General features: G+C 33.3%; 1 protein-coding gene across 1 annotated transcript in view; it reads left to right on the top strand.

Annotated features, from left to right (window-relative positions):
* LOC143201994 (uncharacterized) overlaps positions 1-18563 on the top strand; it is a 195764-nt gene that overhangs the window by 1092 nt on the left and 176109 nt on the right. The window lies entirely within an intron of this gene.

The following is an 18563-nucleotide window of genomic DNA, read 5'->3' on the forward strand; positions in this document are numbered from 1 at the left end:
GTATATATTATCGAATAATTTAAACCACAGTTAATTAGACGTGTTTTATTATATTTACATTGGAATCTTTCACACCACCAAAGAGGCAGAGCTTATGCAGATAGGCTTATGTAGATATTATCCTAGATTATATATCCTTAGATTGTATATCCAAGTAATGCATTTTTCTTTCATTAGACAACATAACAGGTCAATTGAAAAGTCCCTGGCCTACCATAGTAAAACACATGTTTTGGCAAAATAATATTGTTTTATTCAACATAATTCCTCTCAAGGGTGATACACTGATTATAGCGACCCTCCGACTTTTCGATTCCATTTTGGTAGTACGATTTTTCCTTTGCTTCAAAATATATATCACCTCTTCATTCGACGAAAATTTCTTCCCAGCAAACATTATTTTGAGATCTGAGAACAGGAAATAGTCGCTGGGAGCCAGATCTGGGGAACACGGTGGATGGATGGATTTTTGCCATCGTTTTCACTGACTTGTGACACGGTTCATTGTCTTGGTGAAGCAGCCTTTTCTTTTTCTTCAAAAGCGGCTGTTTTTCAGCAATTTCGTCCTTCAAACAGTCTAATAACGCTATGTAATAGTCGCTGTTGATGGTCCTTCCTTTTTCAAGGTAGTCAGTGAAAATTATTCCATGCGCAGACGCCATAACCTTGCCAGCTGACTGTTGCGTTTTCCCGCGCTTTGGAGCGGATTCATCGTGTGTAGTCCACTCGAATGACTGTCGATTGGAATTCTGAGTGAAATGATGGAGCCATGTTTTATCCATTGTCACATATTGACGCAAAAACTCGGGTTTATTACAGCTGATCATCTTCAAACACTGCTCCGAATCATCAACTCCTCGTTGTTTTTGATCAAAAGTGATCTCGCGCGACACACCCACTTTGCACGAAGCTATCTCATATCCAAATGTTCGTAAATGATATGATGACCTTCATGATGATTCATGATGTTCAGTTGATATCTTTAGAGTTTCTATTATTTCATTCAATTTCAATTTACGTTCAAAGTCATTTTGTGGATTTTTTTAATGTTTTCGTCGGCAACAACCTCTTTTGGGCATGCACCGCGTTCACTGTCTTCGGTGCTCATTTCACCACGTCTAAACTTAGCATACCAACCTTTAATGGTTGATTTTACTGGGACAGTGTCCGGAAACTCGGCATCAAGCCAATTTTTTGCTTCAACTGTACTTTTTCCTTTTAAAAAGCAATATTTTATCAACACGCGAAAATTCCTTTTTATCCATTTTTCACAATAACAAAAGTTGCTTCACTCAAAATGCTATAATTCGCAAACTAATGATCTGATAGCTGTCAAATTTATACACGCTAAACTACTCAGGCCGGGGACTTTTCAGTTGACCTGTTATTTACCTTTTAACGTTTAGTTCTTGTTTTCTTCGATGGTTTATTTCCTTGTCAAGTCATTTTGATATCTCTGTATTTTTTTGTTTCTTGTGTTACTACCTGTGTAACACTATTATTGATAAAAATTAGTCACTGAATTATTCCTAATATATTTGCCATATCTACAAAACCGTATGCATAATTCTGAACAATTATACACATATCTATGCACATAAGTCGTTCACACTCTACAATACTTCCTACAGTTATCGTATATTAATTATATACTCACTTTTGTTGTTTTCACACTCATCACCCTATGTTGGAAATTGTCAGCATTGAATCACTATCTCATATTCAGAAAGTTTCATTCAACTAAGCTGTTAATTTTAAATCTTTCTTACATGTTTCTGATGGAGTTCCTCTAAACCGAATGTGTTATAAACATTCCTATTTCCAACACGAAGAACAATATAGCTCCAACGAATTATTAATAAAATGTCATAACTAATGAAACATAATCAATTTTTATTCCAACCTTTACTTTTTTTTTTCTATATTTATCCCATTCTGAAATATCCATGTCTCACCTAAATACACAAATTGAAGTAATAAATCTTCCTTGATTTTATTATATGCTTTTAAATATCTTAATCTTTTTAAAATAATGTCTGGAAGTTCCATTAGGCCTTTTCGTGGGTTATTTTTATACCATTTAAATCCTATATTACCCAACAGTGTATGAAAGGACCTTCTACATTCTTCAAAGAGCTGCATATCTCTAGGCTTTAGATTCCTCTGAAATAATTGTATTAAATTATGTTTATATTGAAAAAACTACTAACTGTTTTAATACATATCATATATTTGATCTCTGATAGAGGTAACATTAAATTGATTCGTCACCTACTTCCAAGACAGGTTTCTTTTCGGTGAATCCATAAGCAGCAATTTGAAATTGATCAAAACAAGCAAAGCGTTAAAACAACGTTTGTCGTTTAATAACCTGTAGTTATTATAATTAATATTTTGAAGAATTTCGCGGAAGTTTGACAACCGGATGACTTTTGCAGGTTGGTTCGGTTACAGGTTCGAACTTATCAGACGGCATTATGTCTCTTTTTAACTAAAATAAAATAAGAAGGAAAACATTGATTTTAAAAGGGATTTACAAATTACGGCAGGCAATACATAATACATCTTGATGACGTGAGTTCACTGTTATTTTGAATAGACTATAGCAGCGAACTCACGAAATTTTGTGTGCTTTTCTAGTATTTGCTTTGTTTTGCTACGTTGTACCAGTTATAACTGCTGTCTTGGTAGAGTTGAATTTTTTATAACAAAATTATTTTCTATACTGATGTCACTTACAACGACTTACAAGGTGAAGAGGAGGTAGGCAGGGCAGCCTCGTGGCTTAACACCGTGAACTGATATAGTAGCTTCTAAGGAAGCTTTCTGGATCCTTTGAAGATCAGTCTCTGTCTGGTTATGTTGTAATATTTTAGATGCTCTGGTTTCTTAGAATAAAGAATAACTTATTCGATCATAGTTCTTATTATATTCATAGTTATTTCTATAGTTATTTTGTTATTTTTTTTTACTTTATGAATTTTTGAACTTTTTTAACTCATTTTACAACTAAGCTAAAACTATTTTCACTAAAATTATCAAAATATATATCTTATATATAAAATAAAATATGAGCCGCTGACACGGTCATTTCTTCGACACTGCTTGCTTTATATGTTAGATGCATCATCATATAAAGGACAGAAAAAGATTGCAATTGTAAGGTCAACAACAATGTACTCAATTCATTAGCAGTACCAACATCAGCGAAAGCATATTAATTTTTTGATGGGCAGAGTGGTAGGAATGGCTGCGGTAATGTTAAAAGGTCACAAGAATTGTTAAAAATGCAAGAATAAGGGGTATAATACGTTTTATGTTAAGACATAGATTTTTTAAATTATTTTTAAAGTCTCCTATTTACTAACGATGGTTTATCTGGACTGGACCTACTGTTTAACGTGGGCTCCAAACCACGGTCATCGGCATTAAGCCTCCTAACTGGCGAGTGACCAACGTAGAAATCATCTCAGAAGACATTCTGTCTTATCCAGCCTGGTGACTGGCGTGACTGGGATCATTTTTCTTGTCGGATTTTACACTCTTGCTTAGGACAATCATACATAAATTTACGATTATGCCCCAGCAATAGTAGGTGGACCTTTACCCCTGGCCAACCAAGTCGGCAAGATATAGATTGATGGTTATTCATAGAATGATAGAGTAATTGAGAAATGTTTAAAATAATAAAATAATTTGATAGATGAGCCTTTTGTGCTCAAAATTGGGTGTACCATTATGGCCTTGAATTAAAATAATCTGGGAGTCGACTAAAGTCGAGTTACCATCGGTTTGTTTGGGTCCGAAAAAAATTTTATCATTGTATTACCTCTGAGTTGGTAGTGAAATAAACTTGAAATGTTATTGTAACGCTTTGGGCCAACAGAGTCAAAGAATTGTGAGACCTTGTTAACATGAAAAGTTATTATTCGTAATCAAATTCATATTTTTTTTCTATTAAAAGACCATTTCATCCAAACGAAAAACATTGCATCCTGGTCGCAACAGAACTTCTAATTCGAGTTACATCAGGGCTAACAGTACCACCCTTCCAAATTCTGGCAAGGCGTGGTTGAGTGTTATATCAGGAGGATAACTTTTGCTGGATTTTTTGCAAGAATATGTAGTTCAATTTGTTCAATCGACTTTGGTAGACATCTTTAGGATAGTTACATTCGGTTTTAGCAGTTCGTAATACACTACACCTTACCGAACCGACTATATGCACAGTAAGACTATGTTATCATGAATATTCCGCTTGAATGTCGATGTGGATAGCTCTTGTGGATTAGAGTATGACTTTTCACGGTCAGCTATAATATACTAAAGTAAACTCCTCTCTTTTTTCATCCGGTTGGCGGTGAAACTGTTATATTAGAACGGTTCAAAATGTGCTTTTCAGTCAGTTCATGTGGTAGCCATATAAACCTCCAGTAAAATCTGATTCGGTCTAAAAATTAAGTCAATAAAATTTTCCACTGTCTTCCATTAGAGGATCCAGATTCAATCTTTGTCATAGATATCAAAATCAAAAGTGCTTGATGGGCTTTGGCAGTAGGTTTCTTCAAATCAAACAACGAGAGTAATGACTGTACACACTGAATAACTGGATACTATTTTTTTTATTAATCTTACATTACATAGATATACTTAGTACTTAGTACTTACTACCTATAGATATACTTATCTTAATTTACAAATTAATTAATACTACAAGCAAGGTGAGTACGTTTTTCCCAAATTAAAATAAAACTAATCTACTTAAAGTTAAAGTTAAGAAGACACTTATACACTAAACAAGTTCGTGTAGTTTGTTTCGTTTCAATCTTCTGATTTCCTGTTTGTTGTCGAGTAGCTGTATTGCTTCCACGTTGTTGTGATTTAGCAAAATTACTTGAAATCCTTTAGTGCAACTCCATATTTGTACACCGTTGGTCCAAGTTGGCTTTATCATTGACTGATAGACCAATCTCTTTGATTTTAGGTCAAGTTGAGAGTATCTTCCGACTAACCAGTACAGTTGCTTGACTTTGAGTCTAATCTGCTCTGCTTTTTGTCTAACATGATGTTTCCAATTTAACCACCATCGATATATATTCCGAGGTATTTAGTTGATTCTGTTTGAAGAATCGGGCATTCGTCAAGTGATATAATTAGATTCTTGTTATTTCGCCGCAATGCGAGGATAACATGAAAATATTTGGAGCTATTAAGTTGTATTTTCCAGTCTCTAGTCCATTTTTAGATCTTGTTGACCGCTTCTTGTATTTTTTCTACTGCCTTAGACAGAGATACATCTTTTGCCATAATACCTGTATCGTCGGCAAATGTTTCAAGTACTGTGTTATTGGAATATCAGCAGTATAGAGAATTCGAATGCCTTTTCAGGAATCGCTGTTACTCTGTGCACTTGGTCGATTGTCAAGTGATGTTTTTGAAATCGAAATTGGAAATGTGGGGAAAAAATTTTACAGGGACATATTAAGTAAGGACATGTCAAAACCGTCGATTTTAACAGTTGGTTAAGATGTTTAACTGTTGTCTACATTGATACTTTACATCTTCATCAACATATATTGATGATTAACATACATCAGTATACCCAATACATATGTTATTAAGCAATTCTTCAATCAATCTTGCCAGCTTTTTCTAGTCCCATAATTTGGTAACTAAACCTAAAATAGAAAGAAAAACGTACACTCGTTCATATTTCTTAAAAATATAAATAAGCCTAATATGTTGGCCTCACAAATATCCTTGTTGAAGTTTATTGAATGGAACAGAGCAAGATAAACACACAGTGAAAAGAAACGGCGTTTATTGTGATAAATGATGCCACTTCTTCTCGGACGGTATCAGCGCCGATTCTAATCTGAACGGCTTTAAGCGTTCACATGTTTATGTGGGTCATTACAATACCACCAATCAATTTTACACTTTGGTTATAGTATGGACTGTGTGCCTGTGTGTGTGTTACTTCCTCGTTTTGTGATGATATTAATTCAAGATACAATAGCGCTATCGATGCGTGCGACGTCGAAGAAATAGGCCACTCGGATTTCATATCGTTCAATTGCTATTGTTGTCCGGTATGGCTTCTGGCGTGGCCTGGCCGCCTTGGATACTCATTAGTCCCTACGAGTCGAAGAAGCTGTACAAAAATATTGCGGTTACGGTTAGATTAATTTCTTTCGATCATTCGTATAAATAACGAGTAATTTGTTGGTTCGATTTGAGATAATTGAGCGAGGAATTCATTTTTCTGAGAAAAATTCTTATCTCTTTGACAATATAACAATGTTTTGATGTAAAACTGATTGCTCGTATCCTCATAATTTGTTTCCTTCTAAAAGAGAAACATTGCAATAATATAAATGGGAGATTTGTGATTCATCCTGTATTAGAACAAATAGCGCAAATTGACCCCCAGGAGACCTTCAAGGGACACTGATTATAGCGACTCCCCAACTTTTCGATACCACTTTTGTAATACGATTTGACCTTTGCTTCAAAATTGGCCTCAGTTTCGGCGATCACTTCTTCATTCGACGAACATTTTTTCCCAGCGAGCATTCTTTTGAGATCTGAGAACAGGAAATAGTCGCTGTGGGACAGATCTGAAGAATACGGTGGATGAGGAAGCAATTCGAAACCCAATTCATGGAATTTTGCCATCGTGTTGTTGCCACTTTTTGCCACTGACTTGTGACACTGTGCACTGTCTTGGTGAAGCAGCACTTTCTTTTTCTTCAAATGCGGACGTTTTCCGGCGATTTCGTCCTTCAAACGGTCCAATAACGCTATGTAATAGTCGCTGTTGATGGTCCTTCCTTTTTCAAGGTAGTCAGTGAAAATTATTCCATGCGCAGACGCCATAACCTTGCCAGCTGACTGTTGCGTTTTTCCACGCTTTGGAGCGGGTTCATCGTGTGCAGCCCATTCGGATGACTGTCGATTAGACTTCTGAGTGAAATGATGGAGCCATGTTTCATCCATTGTCACACATCGACGCAAAAACTCGGGTTTATTACGCTTGATCATCTTCAAACATTGCTCCGAATCATCAACTCGTCGTTGTATTTTGTCAAAAGTTAGCTCGCGTGGCACCCACTTTGCATAGAGCTTTTTTATATATTCGTGAATGATATGATGTACACGTTCAGTTGATATGTTTAGAGTGTCTGCTATTTCATTCAATTTCAATTTACGGTCATTCAAAATCATTTTGTGGATTTTTTAAATGTTTTCGTCGGTAACAACCTCTTTTGGGCGTTCACTGCCTTCCACGTCTTCGGTGCTTATTTCACCACGTCTAAACTTAGCATACCAATCCTTGATGGTTGATTTTCTTGGGGAAAGTGTCCGGAAACTCGGTATCAAACCAAGTTTTTGCTTCAACTGTATTTTTTCCCTTCAAAAAGCAATATTTTAACAACACGCGAAATTCCTTTTTATCTATTTTTTCACAATAACAAAAGTTGCTTCACTCAAAAAGGTATAATTCACAAACTAATGACCACACAGCTATCAAATTTATACATGAATCTTTTGAGGGTTAGGTCTAACTAAAAACTTAGGTTCGTCCATCGATCATGACGAACCTGCATTTAATTCTAGTAGCGCCATCTATGTGCCAGGCCAAGGACTTTTCAATGATTTGTTAGATAACGATGTCAGGCTTCAATTTCGAACATAGTCCTTTGGAATTAACTAACTCACACTCCCCATAAATGAGACTTTATTATTCATTGTTAATTATAAGCGGTAACTAATAAACTAGTAAGTAAGCTGGCCTCATTTTTCCATCCCACAACGAACGTCTTCAGTCGGTTTTATGGCATGTGTTTTAAAGGTCATTTATCGCCGATTGTTGATGTAATAAACAAGTGAAGGAAGTGACAACACAAACACACTGGATGCTGCATAAATATTTATGTGTAACAGAATTTCGCTTATCGTTGTTTCGTCTCTTTTTTTACTAAAACTACAACCGATTTTGAAACAAATGAATGTGGAATTTTCGTTGCGGTAATGTTCAGAAATAGTTTCGTTCTGGATATTCAATATTTTGATGTATTTGAAATAAATTTGATACGAAATTGCTTCAGGCTGTTTGTTTCTTGCGAAATGTGGTCGATTATTTGAAGAAATCAATTATTTTGGTGTTATAGGTTTCGAATATTTATAGTGGGTTTTCCAGAGACCATGTTGGCTTCATCAGTTTCAATGTATTGCCTAATATGAACTTCTTGCGCTAGGTTATTTGAATTGATTTTGCTTCAAAAGACAATTAAAAACTGTTATAGACTATGAATTATTGCTACTCCATGATTGGAAACTAGGTGTCATTATGAACAAAAACGGGTTCGTATTTATTTCAATATCCCCAATTTCAATAGATTGGTCAATAAGTTTTGTCGTTCGACAAGAAAACGCGATTCTGTAGTTTTAAATACATTTTTTGTCCAATATAATCGTGTTGGACTTGCACGCACTTGTACCAGTGACCTAATTTATAAACTCCAAAGCTGACGGGGAGTGTTCTTTATTGTGATCTTGTTATGATCTTTGTTTTTCACTATTATTTTTTAGTCCGAATATCAGCTTCACTTTACTGCTTAGCCATTTTCTTAAATTCAGTATCATTGTAATAAATTCAGGCCTCATCCATAACGATGAAATGTCCAAAATTCTTTTTGATATATTCTTCTACGGTGGATAATGTAATAGATATTCTGTATATAATTTTCTAGAAATTTCTGACAAAATATTGCATCAGTGATGGCCGGTCAAAATCGTATTCTATAATATATTTTTGGTTAGACATCTGGGATTGATGAACTTTTTTGACATTCTTCACGTGAATCGATCGAAGACATAGTGAAAATTAAGCTAAAATTGATACTAAATACTGTACAGTAAATCCAAGAGTCCTTCGGTATTACCTCCAATAAAAGCGCTGTAGTCTGTCAAGCATAAAAAGAGAATATTAAAAAGAAAATGACTGTATTTGAAACATAAAGAAAATGTTTTGGTTAATTGGAAGAAAATCTCAGTAAATGTTGTTGAAGTAAATTTTAAAACCAATATGAACCTCTCGAATCGTAGATGTACTTGGATATTATAGGACTGATTACTTATAAAGAGACCTTCAGATAACGACTGTTCTTCAGACACTCCATTTTCATTTTAACACCGAAGTATTGTGACTCTTGGATAACACTAGACAAAGATAAGTTCAAAAGAATGAAACCATTTGATCTTGTATTGCCATGGAGTATATTTAACAGAAATATCATTTGTGATGATATCTCCATGATGAATTGATGTATGAATAGAGAAACTGGGTAGAGACAGCCAAAGGAAGTGAGGAAGTCCTGTAATACCTGCAATAGAGTTTGCAAAGGAAATTAGGCCAATTAACTTCCTCCCTAGTGGTAAAATGAACCTCATGTTTTGAAAATTTAATATCACATGCTATGATTTGCCAGACAAAAAGCTATGATTAGTCTAAAATCGAAGAGATTGGTTTATCAGACAATTATAGAGCCTATTTGGACTTCTGGACTTATAACTAGTAATCCAACGTTTCCAAAACAAAGTTTTTCGATTAATTATCAATTTAATAAATTTAACAATATAGAAGCAATATATATATATATATATATATATATATATATATATATATATATATATATATATATATATATATATATATATTTGATAGATATATAGATAGAATATTGAAGCGAACCCACCCACATGCATTTGTATAGTGAGTATAAGTATTTACTCTTAACTTAGCTCATTAATTAGTCTAATTAAATTTTAATTTGGTGCTTTATATGATATTGACGTATTTATCCCACACTCGTCTTGCTTGTATATTAATTCAAGTACAACAGAACAGTGGTAATTAATTAATTTGTAAATTAAAATTGTATTAAGCAAATCCAATGTAAGACTGTTTGTTTTACTGATAAATAAGACTTCCTAGATCTTAACATAGATGTAATTAAGCAGCTATTTTGAGGTATTTAACTTTTTTATTGGCCTATCAATTAGTTTTAAATGATTTTTTTTTAATTTCAAGCGTTATTAAACGATGTATATTCCGAGGCTATCCACGAATCAACCTATTTTTTAAGATCCTCGTAAAAACCCAAACGCTGCTCAGAGTAGTAGGTAGCAAGTAACAAGTAGTAATCAAAAGGAGCAAGGTTTGTGGGAGACAGTGTGTGGAATAGCACTTCTCAACTTTTTCTTCTCAAACTCATCAAATGTAGTCGATAGCCATTCGCCGTTGATGGTTTCTACTCTCTCTTTCTACTACTACTCGATGTAGTTTTGTAGTTTGTAGTTCCGACTGTCCGGAAATCTCTTTGTCTTCGGTGTCAAAATCACCGCTTTTATAACGTCGAAAGCAGCATTCACATGTTGAAATCGATGGAGCATGGTTGACGTAGGCTTTCGGTGATCTTCAGCTGCATTTTTCTTCAGATTAATCTAAAAAAGTGAAACTTCCCGCAAAAGCGATTTACTCAGTATAAATTCGGACATTTTCAATGCACTTAAATGGATAGTAACACGTTTTTGTTACTGTACCTTTAAATTTAATTTATAGGCCGATATTTAAATTAATACCTAGTAAAATACAAATTAATGTTTTCTACACTGTTTTTGGTTCAACATAATTTATTAGACAGCCCTTTCTGATAAGAAAAATATAAAATATAATCCTTTTAATCATATATGGACATTTTTAGGAAGATGGAACAAGGTACCTCTTATCAAATCACCAATTACCGCTAATAAGCAAACACTGGCCGTTCGCCATGTGCAAAGAGGACCTCCATCGTTCCAGCTAACGGGAATAAATTTAAAATCGCCCGTTTCGAGAATCCTACATGGCGAAGTTGACTACATGTGTGCCTAAGACTTGCAAAATAAACACGAAATCGGAATTCATTACATCATGAGCGTATGTGTACTATAATAGTATAAACATAATCTAGTTTTAAGAAGGCCAAATCTTTTAAGAGTTGTTCTTGCGCCAGTGGCGTGCCGGCCTCAGATCTTTCCAGTTAATCGGGTTCGACGAAAATGTCCCACGATCATCTCTGTTTATGGATATTACGAAATCTCTTCCTATGGGTCCTGCCCACAGGAGGCTGTAAAGTAAAAAATAAGTCTGGTTCGCACAATTACGATAAGTATCTTTGGCACCATACTCGTCAGTTTGCATTTTAACTATCCCGGTGTACCATATTTCAATGGGTTTGGATATCATGGTTTACTCAGTTTATATAGGGTGAGTCATATATTTGTTTATTTTAATTATTGTCGTTTGCTAATACTGATAGTCAGAGATAGGGTGCGCAAAAGTTTTGACGGTTTCTATAACTTTGAAGTTTTCAATCACGTACATCGGGTACTACTTAAGTTCTTGAAAGTTTTATATAGGATATTTTTTAAAGTGCATATCTATCATACTATATGTTGCCTAGATTTGAATACATTTTAATCTGAGTCTAATTCTGGAGAATCACAGTATGTACACAAGGATTTGAATTCTCAACGTTGCCAGTTGTTGCAAATTATACGTATATTTGAAGAATTATGATTAGCTTATTAGTTTATTATTTTTTCGTTGAGTTCTCTATTGCCCGTAATGGAGTGTGTGAAGGAAATTTGGTTTAGACGTGCTACCATCGACTGTCCAAGCCTCGTCAACAGGTAAACCCAGGGCCAATACCTTTTATTTATTTGTATTTCCTTAATATTTTATATGGTCAATAAATAACGGCCACATCATGTAAACATCACTGCTTCATTTCGTTTTACCTCCATTTGCCGAGCTATATAACATATTCTAAAACTCCATGTAATGAAAATTTAATATAATATTATACAGAATGCAGAGCTTGGTCTAAAATGGAAGAGATTGCTTTATCAGATAATCTGCACCTATTTGGACTTCCAAAACAAAGTTCTTCGATTAATTACCAATGTTTGTCGCTACGTAATCAGCTAAGACATCATGATGGATTAACGAAATTATCCAAGATTTTAGCCTAAAATATTAAATTAGGTTACTTAGTCACAGCAATGTGGAAGCAATAGGGTTACTGCACATGGGTCCTGCCCACAGACCTTTTAAAGTAAAAAATAAGTCTGATTCGTACGATTATAACAAGTATCTTTGGCATCATACTCATCAGTTTGCATTTTAACTATCCAGTGGTATGTCGAAGGGTTTGGATATGGAGTTTTCTCAGTTTATATAGAGTGAGTCATACATTTGTTTATTTTAATTATTATCGTTTGCTAATAATGATAATCAGAGATAGGGTGTGCAAATAAGTTTTGTCGGTTTCTGTAACTTTGAAGGTTTCAATCACATACAACAGACTATTAATTTCTTCAAAGTTTTATATATTTTTAAAAGTGTATATCAACCATACTATGTAGTCTAGATTTCAATAAATTATAATCTGTGTCTAATTCTGGAGACTTACCGTATAGGCAAAAGCATTCGCAACGTTGCCAGTTGTAGGAATTTTTACGTATATTTGAAGAATATAACATAAATGGAAATAATTATCTTGCAGCCACCGGTTAGCCTAATAATTGAGCTTGTCCAGAGAAAGAATTTTGTAAGTAAAAGCGAGTAATAAAAACAATATGTAATCATTTATCAATATATAAACATTACAATAATTATAGTACTAGTTCTCGTAATTATCAGTATAATTGAAGAGTATAATACATTTTAGATCTTTCCAGTCAAACAACATGGAAGCCCGTCTTTCTATGCATTAACTTCGTGTGTAGAATCAACACACAGTCTATTCAAAGTTTTTTTGTACATACGTCATCAAGATGTTTAAGGTTTTGCCTACCGCAATTTGTAAATTCGTTTTAGAACCAGACAATATTTTCCTTCTCATTTTATTCTAGTTAAAAAGAGACACAATGCTGTCTGATTAGTTCGAACACGTAAACGAATGAGCCTGTCAAAGTCGCCCGGTTGTCAGATGTATGCAAAATTCTTGACAGCAATAGTGATAAGCGGTTATTAGTCTAATGTATTAACTATTGTGGCTGTAAAATTAACTGTAGATTTAGATGTACTATTTTGTTAAAATTCATTACATTTGGTAATATTTTTATGTTATTTCGATCAGAATTTTGTTGTATGTCAAAGCCGAACTGAACTGAAACTCAAGAGTTGATGCGGCGACGTTTTGATATCACAAATTTAAATGACGTATGTACAAAATAACTTTGATCAGACTTTATATACAATCACGGCTATATTCTTTTAATATTCCATGTTGTTCTTCATTCATTATGATTAACATAAAATTCTCTTCCTTTAAAATGGGATAGGTATCCAGAAATTGAGATCTTGGATTATATAACGACACTCATCCTGTATTTTTGGACTCATGCTTCAACATTTGCAGCTTCACTTTTATGCTTTGTACTTGTGGAATTCAATTGGTTTGCTTACTGAATATTACGTATATATTGTATATATTGTGTATATTACGCATACGTATATATTGTGTATATTATAATACGTATTTACGAGTCGATAAACTTAGTCTTTCCAAATTATCTCTACTTAAATTAGCTCGGATTTCATCTAATATGGCATCCATATAGGAAGTATTCGCGAATTTGATTGAAAAATACATTTATAGTTATAAGAATCACTTTATTTTTCAATAAAATTTTTTCTCAATTAGAATATATTTATTACAATATTTTTACGAAAGCATTTTTGAGATGGGGGTGATAAAGAGCCACAAAGTGGAGGGAATCAACTCTGGTGAATATTGAAGATGATGATAGAAATGTATTTGTTCTATAATAATGATCTTCTTTTTACACGAATCTTTGTATTTGTAATTGATTTAAAAGGTTTTTTAAAAGGTTACAGTCTCAAAGATTACTTGATTACGATGCTACACGAACTTATTGAACAACCTCGTAATTTCATTATTGATTTTAATGATAGTAATAGTCGGGTTTTTAATTAAATGGAGTCATAAACAATAAACAAAATACTGTAAAATTGAGTTAAGATAATAAGGTACTGCCAAGCTAACTGTGACAAACATTTAACTAAAATGATCTTACAAAAATAATAGGAAGTTGTACACTTTCATAATTTTCCATCTAAATAGCTTTGTTAAAAGGGAATCATCAGATAATGATGATGAAATAAATACATTTCTTCAGGATCTTAAACCCACTAAAATAATGAGCGTGTAATTTTTTAAAACAAAATCGGTTCTCCTTAGAGAAATGTTTTTCAGCCGACTTTGTTGGCGCAGTGGTAAAGGCGACAAGACGGTCCACCTACTGTTGCGATAGTTTGCGTGTTCGAATGCTGCTGTGGCATGATCGTAAATTTGTGATAATATGTTTGTGATTGTTTAACATTTGGGATAGTCCTTAGGCAAGAGTGCAAAATCCGACAAAAGAAATGATCCCAGTCACGCCAGTAACAAGACTGGGTAAGACCGGATGTCTTCTGGGATGATTTCCAAGTTGGTCACTCGCCAGTCCGTAGGCTTAATGCCGAGGACTGTGGCTCGTAGCCCACGTTAAACTGTAGGTCCAGTCCAGATTAACCCTCGTCGATAAAAAGAGATTTTAAAATATAAATAAAAAATATTTTTCAGCTTTATTACTTACTTTACATTTAAAACGTAAAGTAGATCGAATATTTATGTACGTTAACCAAGTACTATCCGTTCTCTTGAGACAGCTTTAGTATCAAGAACTGTAATTGTTCAAATTATTTACATTTAAGAACGCGATTTATTCTGAAAACGTTCACTGATATGGATGTTTGTTGAACTTCCGGTCTATTTTTTGTCAAATTTTGTGCGATGAATTTTGTTTTTCTGTTTGTTGTTGAGTAGAGATGGTTTTACTGGTGACTGATATAACTAAGTTTTAAGTACCCAATATTGTTTTCAAAATTCGTCAATTAACGGGTGGTTGAATTTTTATTATCAATAACTTAGATAATTCCACAGATAATGATGACGATAATAAAGAATCTAAAAAAATATTGATTCATAATAATAATATAGGATATAGATGTTTTTAAAAATTACTGCGAGAAAATACTGATAATAACTACAATACAAAAAAGTTTCATTATATACATTTGATGATTAATGTTTGATTTTATTAAACTTTTAGCAGGTTTGTAGAAAGAAAATATGTATCTAGTAATATATTAATATATCTTGCGATATTCGGGTAATAAATAAAATAATATACCTATTGGGATGTGTAAGTTTATTTTAATAATAGCATTGTAGATTTATAGGACATATAATTACAATACTTCATCAAGTACTTTTACAAAATATGTGTTTAAATATGCTTTTAAACATATATAAAATCATATTGTTCAACCAAACATATATCAGTTAGCATTAGCTTGGTGAAGCTGTGAGCTCATGGAACTTTTTGATGTACAAGAAACCATATGTTAGTTTTTTTGTAATCTAACCATGACGGGGATTCATTGACACTTTTTTCCATTAAATAAAAGTTTCTGTTAAATTAATATTTCTCTGTTTTTTTGAGAATATATGGTTGTTCAGTACATTTGCTGAGTTTTTTTTGTCTGTATTGTCTGCACTCAAATCTTGTAGGAATATATGTTCACTCCATGCACGTCCATTAAACTAATCCGAAACCGAAGAATTCTTCAGTTCTTAAAAGGTTTAAATTAACGGACTCGTTATTTTTTCAGCAAAGGCGGTTCGATCAATGACAACACCGACCAAAAACAATGTGAAATATGGTCCGCACCGCAATCTAGATGAGAGTTAAATAAAATTTAAATTGCGGTTTTGGTTTCGGTAATATTCGTTGCTAAATCATCGGGTTTTTCTTAATAACTACGAAAAGACGCCCGATAAAAAGGTATTATAAAATGTTAATTGGGACAAAAACAACGTTCGTTTTTTACGGATTAGTATCGTAGTTTGCTATGTAAAAACGGATTCATTATTCGTAATGGCAGGTCAATGAATTTTAATAAAATATCTAGGTGTGTGATATTGATATCTATTACGGTGATGACTATTACGGATACGGAAATTTTTTTTTTCGATATTCCTTCCAAAAAGTATCAATAGTTGTAAATGAGAGTATGATGCTTGATGCTTGACTACCATACGAATTGATAGTGATGAATTTAATAGCCCGAATCTCCGTTTGAGCCTCTCGAACCTTGGCAAAACATTAATTCGTCTTCCTACTTGTCAGGCGATATAATCGCTAAAATAATAAAATAATAATAATAATAATATAATAATAAGGCTAAAAACAGTTAATCAGTAGGGAAGATGCTGTCTTTAACCACAATAACGTTAAACTCGAGACTCGCCAAAGTGACCCGGCAAAAACTGAGAGAGATTGATGTCGAAAATTTTGATTCATCCATCCTATAACCCAGACCTTGTCCCATCCGACTGCCATTCCTACAAAACTTTCCTAATATTCTTGTTTTCACTTGGTTTAGTTTTTCGCTAATGAATCTTAGATTTTCTACAGTGATGATAAGTTTTCTTTTACTATGAAGTTAACAAAACAGTATATGTACAGGGTATAGACAAAATACTATGAACATCTGACATATACACAACATTTATTTAATAATAAGGTATTGAGCTTTTAAATTTACTTTTAAATATATGCAATTCTTCGCTGAATGGATTTGTAGGGTGTCTGAATAGTTTCTAACAGTATATTGTTCCAGTCTTATACTAAAACATCCGCCAATTGTCGATGTTGGAGATCAACTCCTCATCCTCATCCGATGCTCTAAAACTTCCCATATCGGTTCAATTATAAAATATACATGAACAATGAAAATTCAATAGAGGACGTATTGGGAATATGGGTGAGCAATATCTACAACAGTTACCATATTATATAGTGATTTTTTTGGGATACAGTGATGCCTCATGAGGATTTTTGAGATATAAAGGACTCTGATATTATATTATTATTATTCGTGAAATTAGGTGCAGATTTACATTATTTCTATCTTCTTTGCTTTACAAGGAAGTCCTGATGTTCTTGTTATGTTTAGATGTAAATTTGAAATGTGTGAATAAGTAAGGTTACGTTAACAGTTTCTGGCATAATATGTTTATTCTTATATATAGCTTTTAAGGAAGGTTTTAATATGAATACTTGCATAACTGTTACCATAATGATTTAAGATAAGATTAAATGATTTTAAGCAGCAGAAATTTGGGTGAAGGAAGGATTATCTGTTGGGTTGCTATAGGTTTTGAAGGAAAGACAAAAATTAAAATTAATTTCTTATATATCTTATATAAAATTGATCGTTCCAATTTACCAAATTTGGAACATAAATTGTATGTGAGAATTATATTTTTCAGCAAGACAATGGTTCTATTCTACTTCTATCCATAAAGTTCTTGGGGTAAGCTATGTGCTGTGCGCTTCAATGGTAAATAATTGTACAATGTTGGACAACTAAAAGATGCTGTCCTATATGACTGGAAAAAGATCAAAATTTTGTTAAAAATCTAAATGAAACACTTCTGAAGCGACTTATCGAAGTTGAAGAATAGAGTAGGGCGTATCCATGTATATAAACATTTTATATATTGATTAGTACTTTTTTACCTAAGCGCGCTATAGTTTTGTCGCGTAGAACACGATTTTGTTGCGAACCTTTTAGTAAACAATAGCTGTCTCTTTGTAGTGTTGTCGTGAATACTATGACTAATCGTCTGTAATCGTCGAATTTAAAGCTAAATATTAATTTTTGTGAGGAGTTGTAATGAAAAAGGTGCAGCGTGCTAATGTTTTGTCGCGAACTGTATTGCCAACCAATTCACAATTTGCAAGCATGAATTTCCACGAATTGGAACCACTATTTGCACAACGACCTTTATGTCTTTACGGAAAGTCTGATCTCTATAAAACAATTTGGTTTGGTGTGTTATCTTATCATATCGATGTATCGCTCGTCATGGTTACATCGCACAAAAAAAGAAATACAAATTTACATTGTACGCCTAGTTTTTGAGTCACATTTTTCGTAACACCGCTTATATGTCGTCCAATTCGAGAAGGAAAACCCATATTTATTTTAAAACACCTTATCTGTATCGCCAAACCGTTAGCGTGAAATACTTTTCGTACCTTATCACAAGAACTTCCGGTAAGTTCTTATGACATTTTCCTCATCGATATCGACACTTTTGTAGGCTTACGCTATAAAAAAATTCCTAGTAAACGGATATTGATGTGGTTTAGCATCGAATAAATGAGATTTACGTTCTATTAATTGTGGATATAAGTGGGATTCGTGGTGTGTAACATATAGTGTGTTCATTCAAATAAACATTCAAAATAATTGCCTGATTGAGGGGATGTATTATGCGAATAATAATAAAAATTTCGAATGATTATTCAGATAAATTGCTACTTTCCGTGAATAATCTTTTAGCCAGTTTACCATCTTCAAATTTTATTGTTCC

Source organism: Rhynchophorus ferrugineus, unplaced genomic scaffold (genome assembly GCF_030347505.1).
Source record: "Rhynchophorus ferrugineus isolate W39M unplaced genomic scaffold, kcgeb_rfMv2 rfM9, whole genome shotgun sequence".
Taxonomy (NCBI): domain Eukaryota; kingdom Metazoa; phylum Arthropoda; class Insecta; order Coleoptera; family Curculionidae; genus Rhynchophorus; species Rhynchophorus ferrugineus.